Here is a 14,258-nt window from a genome sequence, read left to right on the forward strand (position 1 = left end):
CTACAAAAGTAATAAATCAATGCATGTACTTGTAAACTAATGTAAAACTGTGTAAATGTTTTTCAGGTAGTCGTGCTCGAGGGGTGCAGGCACACGATTGTTTGGAGCACAGATTGTCCTGCATGTGTTCACCTGCTCTAGCTTCAAGGTTGTATGGTTCAGAGAGCCGTCATCATGGTCTTCCTCATCCTGTTGCTCAACGACATCCCCGTTGAGAAGAGTGAGATTGTTCAGATCGCAAGAGGATGTTGGGTTCACCATCTGTAAATACATGATTGTTAGAACAATAAGTTTTGTTGTTGACTTGTACATGTATGCATTTATTGTGATGCTAACTTTTATACATTGTTTTAATAATTTAGACATGTTTTTTGTTCTCAGTAAATAAAATATACGTATTTTATTTCATGTATTAATTGCTTGACTGAAAATTGATGTATTCACATCGACTGCATTTGTTTAACTTGTATATAGTCATGTATAGCTATGTCACAAAAGAAAATACGTTTTGCTTCTTTTACTAAAATGTAATAATAAAAAAATTATATAACTATTGGTTGGCATTTATCGTTATTATTGCATGCAAGTGTTGGGGTGGGCAAAATATCCAATTCATTATGGGGTAATGTTAATTTTCAGGTAGTAATACTCTTTTAGAGTGTCAAATCAACAGTCTTCTCCAAAGGGGAGATCTTCGTGCGGCTGATCGACATACCCTTTGTGCAGATATTGCAGAGTCACTGTGAGGAGTTAGTGCACCTAATCCTCTTCTTTATTATTATTGCCAAATTATTACATAAAAGATCATGGTAAGACGTTTGTATGTAACAATAAACAATCATAATGCCATAAAACAGTAAATAAAATAAAAATCATGTTTTCATCATAGTATGACATACTATACAAGAAAAAAAAATTTCACGTAAAATAATTGAAAAAAGTATTCAAGAGATAACAATTTTGTGTTTTCTAATAATAAAAAAATGCTTTAAGGATAACACTTGATAACATAAGTGATTAGCTAGAAAAAATTTAAATCTACAGTACTGGCTGTACTACAATCACAAAATAAAAAGGTAGCGGTTTCTGCAACAAGACTACAACATGGGCAATGTTCTTCATTATCAAGATTCTTACAAATACATTAATTAAACCTGTCACTTATATCTTTTAAGTTTTTGTGCTTGTTTTAACTTTGTAGGTCACATGATCAACATAGCGGATGATGATATACAAATTGCATTCATACTTCATACATACGCATTTAGGCTGTAGAGTATGTACTCTTTTAGCGCTCGTTAAGTTAGTACTTATTGACAAAAATGCCTAATTAAAAGGTATGCGGTTTCGAACGCATCCCGACAAAGTCTCGTTTTGAGATCTCGTGTGGTTCTGTGTGATTTGAACAACTTCAAGTTACGCCTCCTACTTCAAGTTACGCCCACTTCCAGTTACGCCCCCATCTTGCAGTCCGCAGACAGACCCTTCTCATTCTAGTGCCTACTGTGAAGTGCCTAAGGGGAAGTGAGCCCACTAGTGGACACCCAGGGAAACAGAGACTAGACAGCGTGACAAGTAGTCAGTGAAAATCAAGCGGTGATGACAAAGATGGCCACCCTTACCAAAAAGTAGTATACTTCAAGTTTACTTTATTAAGTATACTTAATTAAAGTTCAAGTATATTTTTAAGCATAATTTATGTAGCAAGTATACAAATATCCAGTAGTGTGTTCTATTACTTGTAAGTGTACTGTTTCAATACTCCTTGGGACAAAATTGGCCCACTTTCTAGTATATAAAAGTATACTTTTAAGTATCCTTTATGTAAAACAGTAGTAAACTTTGAGGACACGACTAGTTTACCTCTATGTTTGTAGTTTGTAACCTATTGTTTACTTAGTAAACCGTTTACTTTAAAACGCAAGCGTCAGTCAGTGTTGTCAGTGTTAGGGCAAACAGCTCTGTCCACGGTTCTGAATCAACGGCGCTTAGGCCTACATCATGCAAATCATGATAAAAAACTGAAAAACTCACATAACAATCATAAAAAAAAATACATCAATATTAAATAGGATTAGGGCCAATCCTCACAAACGCACAGATCAAGTAAGTAATTCCATGATTCTTACCTTAAATCAGAAGTGACCACAGAGGCCTGGGGTCTTCTGTCTTTGCTTTCCTTCCTGTAACCCAGGATGTTGAGGGTCGGTGACCGGCTTTAATCCAAGATGATACAAAAGGCAGAGGGTCAAATTGTTTCAAAGGGAGTCCATTCAGATCCACAAAGAGAAGTGAGGAGAGGCTTTGTTCACGCAACTTGTTGCAATACTTGCTGTCAGTAGAATTCACGGCAGAAAATCCCCTCTCACACTCAGCTGAGGACGGCAAGTAAGTCAGACTTGCTGTTTGAAGTTTGACAAGCGTTTTCCCTGGTGCTCTGTTTTTCAATTTAAAGTCCCGGAACTCAACGACAGCCTCTCGGGCCGGTTCTCCCAGTGTTTTTGCCAATGTTCGAAACCTCAGTTTCCCCATATAGGATACGGGCGCTATGTTGCTGTGGCCAAAAGCGTTTATCCAGCGGTTTCAGCATCTGGACAGGTCCGGTTCGAGCAGTCTCTTCTTTAGGCTGTTGATAATAGACTGATTTAACTGAAGACGGTTTATCTTCGGCCTGCTCTCTGAAAGCTCAACATCTTTGAACAGGCCAGTCGCGATGCGTTGTTAGGCTTTTTGTGTGGATTTTCCTCCACTTGCTTTCATGGCTGTCAAGACGTCAATGGTTTGCTGAATGTGGCAACTTGCATCAACTAAAGATGTTTGTTTGCGTTGCAGTTTTAGCGACATATTTTGTAGTTCTCGCAGGACATCCTTCATACATGCCAAATCAGCCAAAAAACCTGTGCTTGTAAGGAGTTTGTGCAGGCCCCTGAATTTCTGCCTCTCTGTGTCGCAGCGAGATGTGTCTTCCAAAGCTATCCTGAATTGGTGCGCCAGAAACTCATCATCCAGTCCCGCTTGTCTCAAGCTTTTCCTCAAATTTTTGTACATCGATTCGGCATCTGTGCATTCTGAAAGCTCAACGATATCTAAAAAAACATCATCCACTTCCCCCGTTCCTGTCATGCCACACCGCACATAAATTATCATATAAGCCAGTGCATGAACTGTGTTCTCATCTATCATGATACTGATACAGTTCTTTTATTTTTGAAACAAATTTAGCTCTCATTTCACTAACGATATGTCAGATTATTTCAGCACAAGCATGGTCTGATTTGTCCACATTTCCCACGTTTGCACCATTAAGTTTTTGAAGGGACATTACAGCAGGGAGCTTTCAGTAGGCCATTTTTTCCTTGGCCACCATATAAGCAGATCTGAATGATGTAGCTGTTTCTTGCATTAAATTAGCATTAACTTCAAGTACCATGTTTGTGAGCACATCCTTTTCCTTCATCTCCGAAATCTCAACCGCTCTTTTGTGTGCCAAACTGTCCCGATGCTTGTAAATATTTTTCCACAGGTTATTCTGTGACTCGCTGCTGACCTCTCCATTCATCCATTCCTCTGACAGATGTACTCCCATTGCTCTTTCGGTGAGCAACAGGCTTTTTGCCTCCATGCATACTGTACATTCTAACTTCTGATTTTTGGAGTAGAACCATGTATTCCTGATTCTCCACTCAATCCATTGCTTTGTTGTCCAGTTGAAAGGTGTTGCATGATCGCCTGGTCCGCTGCAGGTCGCAGCGATGGTTTCTGGCGCCAAAGTCTAGCTATCCTCGGTGCTGGTGCTGTCACTAGGAGCAACTTTTAGCGGCGGCGACGGTATCACCGGCAAGCTAGTTGTAGCTGGTGCGCTGTCATCACTCCTCTTCGTTTGTTTTGTAAATCCAAATTGACTGAGGTTTGGCTGCTTTCTTTTTTACATTCTTATTAGTATCCACAGAGTGTTACAAAAAACGAATAAAGTATGTTTTGAACTTAAAGTTAAGCTAACATTCAAATACCAACTCTTGAGAAGTTCAAGTGGTGACATAAACGTAGTAATTTCAGTGCAGCGCTGCCACGCATGGATGGTCACAGCAGGAGACACAGCGGAAAATAGTGTTCGGAAATAGTAATGTAATGAGCGAATAAACACACAACATTGACACATTTTTAATATCATCATTTATTTCAGGAACCTTAATGTACAGAAAATCTAAATCTATATGCGACACAAAAAATGGACAGTGTTTTAGAGCTCCCCCTAAATGTCTCAAAGTAGGCTTTTTTCAGTCCTTTTCAGGGGAGCCGAGCTCCCCTTAGCTCCCCCGTAATTCGAACCCTGCTAAAAGTGAACTTATAGGTTTACTTACAGTTTAATAATTACATACTTTGTACACTTTGAAGCATAGTCTCAGTAAACTACTAGTTTTATACTGCAAGTATACTCATTAGTTTTCTTTAAGTGAACTTTACATCATACTTCATGTATACTACTATATACCAATTTAGGTTTTAATTTGTATAAATTTTGTTAGATGAATACCTGAACTTACAAAACATCCAATGAAAGAACAGGGTATCTGCTTGTAAACAAAAACATTCATACATTCTTTTTAAAAATACTTTAATGTTGGTAAGTTTCATAAAAAAGAAAGAAATAATATTCTGAACAAAAAGCTGAAAATAGATTATGAATTGGATTCAGAATGATAATTAAAGCGTAGATGGGAGTCGATCAACACCCCAATGCTTGAATGTAATTATTATCTCTTTATTTGTCGACATTTTATTCCATAAGGTTACAGTTTTGATGCTGTTTCATGTCAGATGATCATTTTAGATTACATGTGTTCGTATCTGTTGTTTCTTTTTCTTCTTCACTTATGTTTTCTTAGAAATTATTTTCAGAAGATGTGTACTAGCGCCCTCTTCCGTATAACAATGAAAACATGGATTCTAGGAGCACAAGTATAGTTCAAATATATTTAGACTTTTTCTAAGTATGAGTCAAGTATACTTAAATCTCATTTTAAGAATATTTCTGAGAAGTACATAAAGCCAATTTCTAAGAACATAAAAAGTATACTAAAAGCGTACTTTTGTTTAAAAGAAGTATACTAACAGCACACTTTAATAAACTTATTTTTCATAAGGGCACTCACTGAAATGGATCTGCTGAGGTACCAACCTAAAAATCATTTTAGTCCACCATGCAACGGACCTGCGAGGGTTTGGCTGACCACTGGAGAACAGACTACAGCCGGTTCTGTTCATAGGCCTGACTGTACAATTAGCGCTAACGGTATAAGCTTCAGTAAGGCTGTTAAACTTGGCTTTGTCCTCTTGATTGAAGTTTACAGGGAGGGAGGAAGTCGGGGTCAGCAGAGGTGTACCCAAAGCTGAATCCTGATGGAGGTGTGAAGGAAGGTCTGCTGCTTATCATCAATGAAGTTGTTGTCATCGTAAAGGTTGCTGAGGGAATGGGCTAAATGGGGACTGACGCTGTGCAGGGTGCATAAAGCAGGGTTAACAAAGTCTGGGTTTGTAAATAATAGGGGTGTAATGATATACCAATGCCACAGTACAGTTTATATCACAGTTTTGGTGCCATGGTTCGGTTCTGTTTGCTGTGGGGGTAGGGTTCATGGCATGGCAACCGTAATGCAAGATAACAGTAGACTCTCTGTAGGTTAATGTTAATTAACCCTTGTGCATTGTTCAAATTCACTACTCTTTCGTTATGTTTGAGATGAAAACATCCACTCAATTAAACTACTGTAAAAATGTATCAGATTCATACTTTTTTTCAAGTTTTTTTTTTTGCATAAATCTGTTAATCAACTTCAGTCCTGATCAAAACTACAAAATGTTTTTTAAAAATCCAAGATTTTAACTCTTTAATTGCCAAGTTCATAAATGATGTCACTGATTTGGAGGAAAAAACAAACAAAATGACTTATTTTCAATATAAAAGTAATTGTGGCTGGATTTTATTTTGTATTTTTTACTTTTTATAACAGTCTTGGGCATGTCAAAGATTAGTAGCAACACTGGTTTTAATGCATTTTTAGTTTTCGTGCAGCATTAGATTTAAATTTTTTCTCCTCCCTCATTTACTGTTCGTGGCTGTTTTTGCCCCATTGACTTCCAATATAATGACATTTTTTGATTGCAAAGCCATGACACCATATAATCATGCATTCTTGATTGTTTGTGGTTTTCCCTGTTGGGAAGAGGTAACATTTGTTATGTTTACAGTTGATCACTAGGTATGACCTTTAACCCTTTAGATAGGCCTGTGCAAAAAAAGCTTAGTTTCTGACTTGTATATGATAATACTTAGCATATTATATTGTGTGTGTGTGTGTGTGAGAGAGAGAGAGAGAGAGAGAGAGAAAGAGAGAAAGAGAGATTTTGATAGAGACCTTTGTTTTCCTGAGGCAGTGAATAGGGACTCAGCAGTTTATTGCCATTTCGGAGACCTGGTTAAATGCTGGTATTCCAGATTCAGTTGCAACTTTTCCTGGATATACAATACATCGGTGGGATTGCGGGGGTGTTGGGGGGTTGGGGTGGGGTGTGTAGTTGCTTGTGAATCTGTAACACCATCAAACTAATTTGACTGACTGATCTAGAAGAGCATGAACATGAAGCTTTGTAGGTCTGGTTATGTACCAGTCGTCTTCCTCAAGGTTTAAGTTGTATTATTGCTGCTGTGCTCTATTTTCCACTGCGTTTTTCATAAACAGACCAATTACCCAGTATTTGGATAGGTGCCCTGCTCAGATATATTGAATGTAACCACAAGCAGGCCACAATTTTCATTCTGGGTGATAAAAATAAATGCAAGTCTCTCTCTCTTTTTGTGCAATTCAAAGTGTGCTACACACAGGTGAGTGGGGCTGTACAAACCACCTGTAGTAACACACTCTCCTCTATGTGCACTAGACACTTTTTCACACACACTGCTGTGTGTACATAATCCCAAAAAAGACTCAGTAATATGTATATGTTTACATGCTCATACACTACAAATTATCTTGCACTGCTCCCCAGCCAGCTGCTTGACTTACGATGTTTCTCTTTGCACATGTACAATGCATTCTTATAGTTTGTATTTTGTTTTTTAGTTTGTATCGGCAAACATTTATATATAATATATTAGAGGTGGAATAATTACAAATACTACGTTACAGTAATTGATGACATTTAAAAAAAATATATACTTTCTTGGGTATAATTAAATTGTGGCACTTTTACTTAACTTAAATTTATTTTACACCAAAAGTAAAAAAAAAAAATAGACAAAGGAGCGCTGATGGAGCGCCCAATTGCTACTCAAATTGAATCGTGAGGGGGGCTCCCCATTAAATATCACGTTCCGGTGGGTAAAATACACATTTTTGGCAAATTTACCACTGGTAAAATTTGCACTCCGGACTAGCCTAAATATCACATTATCAGGGTCACTTTAACCCACGGCAACAGTGATAAAGTAGCCCAATTCCATGGGAAAACCGCGGACTTGGCAAAAGTCCAAAACAGCCCATAATAACTTATGACAAAAAGGATTTACTAATTTGGACAAAGACATCCAGCTATGGCTACATCTAAAAAAAAAAAAAAAAAAAAAATTTAAATTTATTTTTTGTCATTTTCATTGGTCTTTCAGGTCATTTCCAGGTATTAAATATATCATATGAATAATGCAGTGCTAATTGACTTAACATTTATAAGAATATTGAAACTATTTTGCCTTATTATGTGTTTGTATTAGCCTAAAATTGTCATTAGTAAAACACAGAAAAAAAATATAATATAAAATACAAATGATTGGTTTTCATTAGCAGTGTATTTGATTTCTTAGGCAATTAAAAGACATAAGGAAAAATAAAGCCTGTCAATTAGACAAGTCAAAATATCTATATTTTTTTTTTTTACATTCCTGTCTCCCTCATTTCTGAAATGATGGCTATGCCTATTTCACATAGAGCAGCTGTTACTACACAATGCCGTTGTTAACTGAGAAGATGCACAAATAAACGCTGGAAATGAATGTGGATTTGTGCAGCTTCTCAGTTAACAATGGCTCTGTGTAGTAACAGCTGCTCTATGTTAAATCACGCACCTGATGGAATTTACCGCTTTACTGACGAGATGCGCATAACGATTGGCCAATCGTGATCGGAGAAGCCCTTATATATATATATATATATATATATATATATATATATATATATATATATATATATAGGTTAGTTGGGCATAGGTTTATACTCTTTTAACTTATTTGTTGTATGTCTGTACAGTTGCATCTGAAAAAAATAAGAATATCATGGAAAATGATGTTTTGTCAAATTTTCTGATTTTATAGATTCATTGCACACAACCTGAAATGTTTCAATAGTTTTACAGCTTATGGCTTACAGCTTAGGAAAATTAAAAATTTAGTATTTCAAAAAAAATTGAATATTCAATTTTTAGCTTGATTAGTTTCATTCATTTTGAGTATGAATACTGAGTACCTCTTGGGATAGTTTGGAACATGCAACCACAATTATTAAAAAAAGACTGGAAGACTTTACTGTTCTCCAGAAGACTATCATCAACACCCTTCACAAGGAGGGTAAGCCACAGAAGGTCATTGACAGAGTGCTGTATCAAAATATATTCATAGAAAGTTGACTGGAAGGAAAAAGTGTGGTAGGAAATGGTGCACAAGCAATAGGGATGACCACAACCTTGAAGATTGTCAGGAAAAACTGATTCAAGAACTTGAGAGAGCTTCACAAGAAGTGGACTGAAGCCAGAGTCAGTGCTTCAAGAGTCACCATACTCAGATGTTTTCAGGAAAAGTGCTACAGCTGTGACATTCCCTAGAACCAAGCCCCTACTGACCCAGAAAAAAATCAGAAGCATTTAACCCTGGGTAAGGTGAAAAAGAACTGTCCAAAGTCCTCTTTTAAGATTAAAATAAATTTTGTATTTCATTTGGAAATCAAGATTTGAGTCTGGAGGAAGACTGGAGAGGCACAGAATCCATAGTCCAGTGTGAGGTTTCTGAAGTCAGAGATTATTTGGGTGCCGTGAGGTCTGCTGGTTTTGGTCTATGTGTTTTTTCAAGTCAATGCAGCAATCCACCCAGATTTTATCTGCTGACAAGCTTTATGTAGATGCTGATTTCCTTTTCCAGCAGGACTTTAGCACCTGCCCACAGTGCCAAAACCACTTCATTTTTTTTTATTACTTCCAAGTGGTTATCACCACTTCCAAGGTAGCTTTCGAAGCAACCTGGGCTTCAGTAATGCCTCAGCAGTGCCACAGGCTGAACACCTTCATGTAAGTGAGCTGAAAACCTTTCATGCATGTTTTGAAGCAACAGTCCGCCGATGTGCACAGATGAAAAGAACAGCTGCGTCAGTGACATGTGCAAAATCACTTTATTAGATGTTGAGGTTTGTCGAGCTCTGAAGCGTGTGAGCATCAGGAAAGTGGCTGGTCCAGACAGGATTTCTGGTCGTGTATTGAGATCATGTGCCACTCAACTGGTTTGATTGTTTATATCCATCTTTAACGAGTCCCTTGCGCAGTCAGTTGTTCTTACATGCTTTTAAAAAAAAATCTATCATCGTTTTTGGAAACCTATTGTTTTATCTGCTACAGCTAGGCAGACACTTCTGCAGTCTGATGGCAAAAACGTAGAGACACAGAAGGAGTTTCTTCCACCACGCTATCAGACTACGTACTAAACATCGACATTAACCATACTGCACTTTAGAGAGACTGGTAGTGAAGGCTTACCCAGTAACTCTCTGCACACTGCACTTTTTAGAGATAACCTATATGCAGCTCATCCTCACTGCACGTTGTTTACATCTCTGCACATGCATGTGTAGCAGTTTCTGTGTAGCATCTCTACATTTCATCTATGTAGTAGTTTAATGTACTGTGTATATTTCATTATTTTGTATTTAATTTTCATCTTATTTTTTTTTCTTCTCATTTTTTTATTTTTTATATTTCATTATTTGTAATAAATTTTCTTATTTTTGCACAGTCTAAAAAGAATATGCCCGACCTACATTTCACTGCTTGTTGTATGTAATATAACTTGTTGGTAACAAATTAAATCTTGAATCTTTTTTTGATTGATCTTTGAGAAAATATTCACACTTTATGATATACAGCATTTTTTCCCCTAAGCTGTAAGTCATAACCATCTGAATAAAAAAAAAAAAAAAAACATTTGACATATTTCAGTTTGTGTGCAGTGAATAGAGTTTGCTTTTTTTTTTATTACAAAAAATAAAGAACTTTTCCTTCTAATTTTTTAAGATTCACCTGTATTTATGTAGCACCATGGTCCTGTAAGGCATTACATTTCGTTCCACTTAATCGTTCCATACATGTATTGGAATGACAATAAAGCTCAACTTAACTTGGCTTGACTTGAAATCTGAAACCACCTGCTAAAGACATGGTCTGAAACTAATTGTGACTGGAGCTACAAGAAAGGCCAGTCAACTAGACTCAAATTTTCCCAGTATTTCCTCCATGTATCAGTCACCAGAGCATTTGCCTTCTGTTGGCTCTTTTGACCATCAGTCTACTTTGCTAAATGCAGTAAACTGGCCCAGCACAAGCATATTTTTTGTAGAAAACATACCCCTGAGACAATCAGTTAATTAGGCCTTCTCGTGAATATTACTGATTTTTCTCACATTCATGAAGCTACGGACCCTGAGGATAAGGTTGGTGCATTTACCTCCGCTATCAGGTCTTTCTTGGATAAAACATTTCCATTGAAGAAAGTCTCTATCACAAACAATGATAAGCCTCTGATGACTGCACAAATTAAATATCTGATAAAAGATAGATAGCATGAATTTTGTTCTGGCAATTAAACCTCTTATAGGAAATTAAAATCAATCATTGGCAAAAAAAATCAAGAATGCAAAGATACAATATTAACAACATGAGGTGGAGGAACTGTGACGCACCAAGCCTAAACAATAATTTAAGACTGTGAAGACATTAACAGAGATGGAAGGAGACAAGAGTGATGTGGTGTCTCACATCAAAACATTGTGCAACATGAGTGTGATATTCTGGCTAGGCACTTTGCGTCTGTGTGGAATTTTTTAAGCCACACTTCTCTGTCTGACGAAGATGTTGCCTGGAAGTAGTCACATTTTAGTATGCCTCCTGTGAGTAATGGACAAGTTAAGGATAGATGTAAAGCGAATGCAGCCAAGGTTGCTGGGTCTGACTGCATTCCTACTTGTGTGCTAAAGACTTTTCATGAAGATTTGGGACCGGTGATATCTTCAATACAAGCATCCAACATAACATTTTCCCCAAAATTATGAATATGGGTCACCATACTTGGCTGGATGTCATGTCACTTTACATTCTTTAGCCGACCTGCATAGTATCAGATGGCCCGTTATCTGAACAACAGAGACCAAAAGGTGAAGTGAGGCTCCTGTGTGTAAAACTCCTTTCCAGTTCCAGCTGGTGTTCCTCAGGGTGGACTTCTATCCCCTCTGCCTTTTGTCATTTTGTCATTTATATTGGTGATGAATGGGGCTAAGGCCCTGTTTACACTATATTGCATGTTTCAGAAACACTCTCTGTCCACACTAACCAACCAAAAATGCAGGTTACATGACCACTGATGCAGGTCCAACAATGAGCATGATGTTATTGTTTACATGGTTGTCATGGATACACAAAGAGCCTGCCATTGTTTCAAAAGTCACCGTTTTGGTCTGTTTACACTGAAATGGAACCCCAGAGTTTTCAGTATAAAACGGGGTCTGCAGCGTTTTAAAGGTCTCCATTTTCAAGGGTCAAAAACCCTAGGGTAATGTAAATGACAGGCATAACCATAGCAAAATTAAATGCTTTTTAAAATGAAAATGCACTAGTGGAAACATCGCCTAAGTCTGTTGACATGATAATTAGTGCCAAGAGACATGACAACATTCCCTCCCCTTCCTCTCCTGTACAGGATTGTCTTGGAGTATGTATATGTTTGACGTATTTTAGCATTTTGTGTTGCAATATCTTGTTCAATTAAATTAAATTGAACAATATCTTGTCTTATCAAACTTCAAATTCATATAAAATGAAACTAAATTATAAATCATCAAACATGCGGGAATGTGTAGATTTACGTGCAATCCAAGCATTTCAAAACCATCATGGCAGTATGTGTTAGAAGTGTTTCCAGCAGTGGTCACAAGAGTACCGCAGTCTGTACAATAGGAGGTGTATCATAGTTTTTGCAGATTCGTTTGAATATCGTTACACCCCTAGTAAAATAGACCTTGGAAAAAATAAAATAAAAATTATTTCATGCAATGTATCTAAACATTGATGTACCTTTTTAGATTGCCAGTGAATTAGGAAGGGCTGTTTGTTAGTCTCCGTGGTGCTGTGGAAGAGGAGAGGAGGAGAGGAGTTTTGAAAGACTTGGAAGGGGAAATGGTGCCTGGAGCTGAGCTTATTCCACTGCCAAAAAAGAAAAAAAGAAGACAAATAGCAGAGCAGTTTATTAATAGGTAATTATTTATTTAGGAATTTCCGTTCGGAAATGTCCTCATGGAATAAAGGAAGTTTTCTCTTAAGTTCAGTACCTCAATAAAATTAATGATTTTCAAAACTGCGATGCTTTTATGTGATAGCGTGGCACTTGGTACAGGTCACTGCCACTGTTGTGCAAAATGTAGTCCCCCTATACAAAGTGATTTTATTTACTGAAAGAATTGTTTATGGGTACTTTATTGGGTACTACAAATAGAAACTAATTTTACGATGCATTATTTTTGTAAATTTAAGGCAGCATGGAATTAAAATATATAACTACCTATAAATAAATAAATAAATAAATAAAATTAACTCATTCTGTAGTGTAACAAATCAGTGTCAATAGCAGTCTTTATTGTACACTCAGATGTGATTGGTAGATTCAGTTTCTCAGAGATCTCACCTCATCCACACTTGGTGGTTTCAGAATGGTGCTGTCGATGGACATGTCGTCCATGCTGGAGATGAGAGGGGCTATGTTTCTGTCCTGTTGTTGACTTTGCCTCAGCTGCTGTTGCTTCTGCTCGGACCAATGGAGATCACCTTGCACCCACATACTGTGCTGCTTACTTGAGAGAAACATAGTTCTTCTAAACAGAACCTCTAAACAATTTTTTGTCACTATGTGCCTCGGTCTGTCTGTAGACAGACATTTTTGACTTTGACTGTTTGGACTTACTACTCTTCAATAAAGTGCTGCTGTGGTGCAATGATTGAGCCTAGTCTGCAGATTCACATCTAGGCAATGGTCTCAGTTGCTGTGAAGAGACAATGCTTCATCAGGTAGCAGCCTATCAGAGTGCCTGTCCTGCCAAGGACAGCTGTGCACAGAAAATAATAATATAATGATTTAAATCGAAATTAAAAATTATATTTAAAAAATATATATTTTAATGAGAATCATTTGAATGCTTCCTTTCAAAGCAGATAAACAAGGTACATCATGGACAGGTTGCATTACTTACCATCATCCTCATAAACCTATTAAATCATAAAATAAATAGGTATGCACTGATGTTTTGGGTGCTAGTGAGCAGGCTATGGAGTAGACATTTCTTTGGTTAGGTTCGTCAAAATATATATGAAAAAAAACATTAAAATGTGATTTATGTGTAATATATATTTTTTTGGTGCAGTGTGATGAAAATACAAAGTGACATACAGCACATTGTAAAAATTACACAAAGAGTTACACAAACTTGCACACTTTTTAGATTACGTCAATATGCCTACCTAGTGAAGGACGTACAGTAACTAACAGTTCTGGTGGCAATGAGGAAATTAAATACGAAATAAAGGCCTTTAAAACAAGTTGCCGCAGCATCCACCTATTAATCGCTGATCTAGGGTCCATGAAGAAAAGAAATCTAACTGAAATGGAAGAAGGCCTTAACACATGCTCTGATTACATAACAGGTTTTCAAAAATCCTTGCACAAGCTGGAATCAGATATTGCTAACCTACAGGAAAAATCTTGATTTAGAGGAATGCCTGAGGAGATGCAACCTTCAGATAATGAATGTGTCAGGACTCAAGTACCCCTAAATTAATGTCTAAACTGCTTAAGGAAGTATTAAGAATGGAAACTGAGATTGATGATAACATGGGTGTAAAACAGGTAAACCATTCACAAATCAATAAATTCTTCTGGGAGTTTTATGGTGATTTGCACTCTT

The 14,258-nt window shown here is 37.0% G+C and overlaps 1 pseudogene; it reads right to left on the reverse strand.

Moving 5' to 3' along the window:
- Positions 1-12,964: 12,964 nt before the first annotated feature.
- LOC113041206 (dual specificity protein phosphatase CDC14AB-like) overlaps positions 12,965-14,258 on the reverse strand; it is a 46,855-nt pseudogene continuing 45,561 nt past the window's right edge.

The sequence above is a fragment of the Carassius auratus genome, chromosome 2 (assembly GCF_003368295.1).
Source record: "Carassius auratus strain Wakin chromosome 2, ASM336829v1, whole genome shotgun sequence".
In the NCBI taxonomy this organism is placed as follows: Eukaryota; Metazoa; Chordata; class Actinopteri; order Cypriniformes; family Cyprinidae; genus Carassius; species Carassius auratus.